At 41.8% G+C, this 2,028-nt stretch overlaps 1 pseudogene; it reads left to right on the top strand.

Annotated features, from left to right (window-relative positions):
- The first annotated feature begins 632 nt into the window (after positions 1-632).
- Positions 633-1,213, top strand: LOC123845366 (small ribosomal subunit protein eS10-like; annotated as a pseudogene).
- The last annotated feature ends 815 nt before the right edge of the window (positions 1,214-2,028 follow it).

The raw sequence follows: 2,028 nt of genomic DNA, 5'->3' as shown, positions 1-2,028 counted from the left end.
CAGGAGTGGGAGTGTCCTGACAACAAAACCAATGCCACCACCCTTCTCAGCTACCTAAACTGAGTCAATGATGAGCTCCTGACCCAAGCTCAGCCAATCAGAGTCTGAGGATTAAACCAAGGTTAATGCCACACAAGTATTAGAAAGGAAGAACTCTTTCCTCCCCTTGGGCTTGGAAAGCTGGAAGAATATCAGCCTAGAGCGACTGGGAACAATCTACCCAAGAACGAAGCCAACCCAGAAGAAAGCCAGAACTGGAAAGATGGATTCCTAGTAAACCTTTGAACTTCATTAGGTGAGCCAATAAAATCCCTCTTTTGCTTAAGCCAGTTTGAACTGGGACCCTGACACAACCCAAAGATTCCTGATTAATACAATAAGCATATTTAATTTTAAAAATAAAATTTTACTTGGGTGCCTTGATGGCTCAGTTGGTTAAGCGTCTGCCTTCAGTTCAGGTCGTGATCCCATGGTCTTGGGATCAATTCTTGCATCAGGCTCCTTGCTCAGCGGGGAGTCTGCTTCTCCCTCTCCCTCTGCCACTCCCCCTTGCTTGGGCTCTCTCTCTCTCTCTTTCTCTGTCAAATAAATAAATAAAATATTTTAAAAAATAGTGTTTTAGCTTTCAACCCCAGCCCCAGATGTAGCAGCTGCCGAGATGTTGATGCCCAAGAAGAACCGAATTGCCATTTATGAACTCCTTTTCAAGGAGGGAGTGATGGTGGCCAAGAAGGATGTCCACATGCCCAAACACCCTGAGCTGGCAGACAAGAATGTACCCAACCTTCACGTCATGAAGGCCATGCAGTCTCTCAAATCACGAGGCTACATAAAGGAACAGTTTTCCTGGAAACATTTCTACTGGTACCTTACCAACAAGGGCATCCAGTATCTCCGTGATTACCTCCACCTGCCCCCCGAGATTGTGCCTGCCACTCTGCGCTGCAGCCGCCCTGAGACTGGCTGACCAGGGCCCAAAGGTCTGGAGGGAGAGCGACCTGCAAGACTCACATGAGGGGATGCGGACAGAGACACCTACAGACGAAGCGCTGTGCCCCCTGGTGTCGACAAGAAAGCTGAGGCTGGGGCTGGGTCAGTAACTGAGTTCCAGTTTAGAGGTGGATTTGGTCGTGGACATGGTCAGCCACCTCAGTAAAGTTGGAGATGTTTTGTGTTGAATAAATTTGTAGCCAGAAAAAAATTAAAAAAAAAATAGTGTTTTACTTAAAGCCAATAAATGTTCTATCTATGGCTTCTTCTACAAATGATTTTGTTAATTATTTTAGGAACTCTTGTTATTTGTGAGTTAGCTCTTTGATATCTGTCTTTCACAATTATTCTCTTCTTTCATTTTCATTTCTTTGTCTTTTGCTTTTGTGTTCTAGGAAATTTATCTTCATCTTCTCTGTTACTAATTTTGTTCCCTGCAGTGTCCATTTGCATGTCATGGCTTCCATTTTAGAATTTAATGCAACAACTATGTTTTCCAGCCTAATAACGTTTTTCTTCCACTTGGATTGTTCCCTTTTTATAATAGCTTGTTCTAGTCACTACAGGTGTAATTTTTTTAGCATCTAGCATATGGTGTTCTTTGATAAATAAATTAGAAAATTGAATGGAACGGTCATTTATTTTCTTGATCAATGATTTCCTTTATTTTATTATTTAGCTCCCCTTAGCCTACTTTGTCTTTATTGCACCTACCACCTGAGATAGATGATAGATAGATGATAGATGGGAGAGAGAGAACTTTCCAGGACCTAGAACAATGCCTGGCACAAGTTGGCCCTCAAGAACTATTTGCTGGACATGTAAATGAATAATGTAAATGCATTAATTTGCTCATAGTATCCTTGAGAAAGTAAACTTGCACAAAAAGATAAATAACAATCCAGGGCAGCTAATGGAGAGTTATCAGAAATACATACATGATTAAAAGCCAAATAAATTATACAGATACAGGTATACTCTGGAATGAGAGCCAGATGTGGGCAGAGGGCATCACTTAATGCTTTGAATGATCAGAAC

This window comes from Mirounga angustirostris, unplaced genomic scaffold (assembly GCF_029215605.1).
Source record: "Mirounga angustirostris isolate CCGP_5_RB_7025 unplaced genomic scaffold, mMirAng1.0.hap1 SCAF_6, whole genome shotgun sequence".
Classification (NCBI taxonomy): Eukaryota; Metazoa; Chordata; class Mammalia; order Carnivora; family Phocidae; genus Mirounga; species Mirounga angustirostris.
Note: the sequence above shows the minus strand (reverse complement) of the source record. Positions and strands in the feature narration are given on the sequence as shown.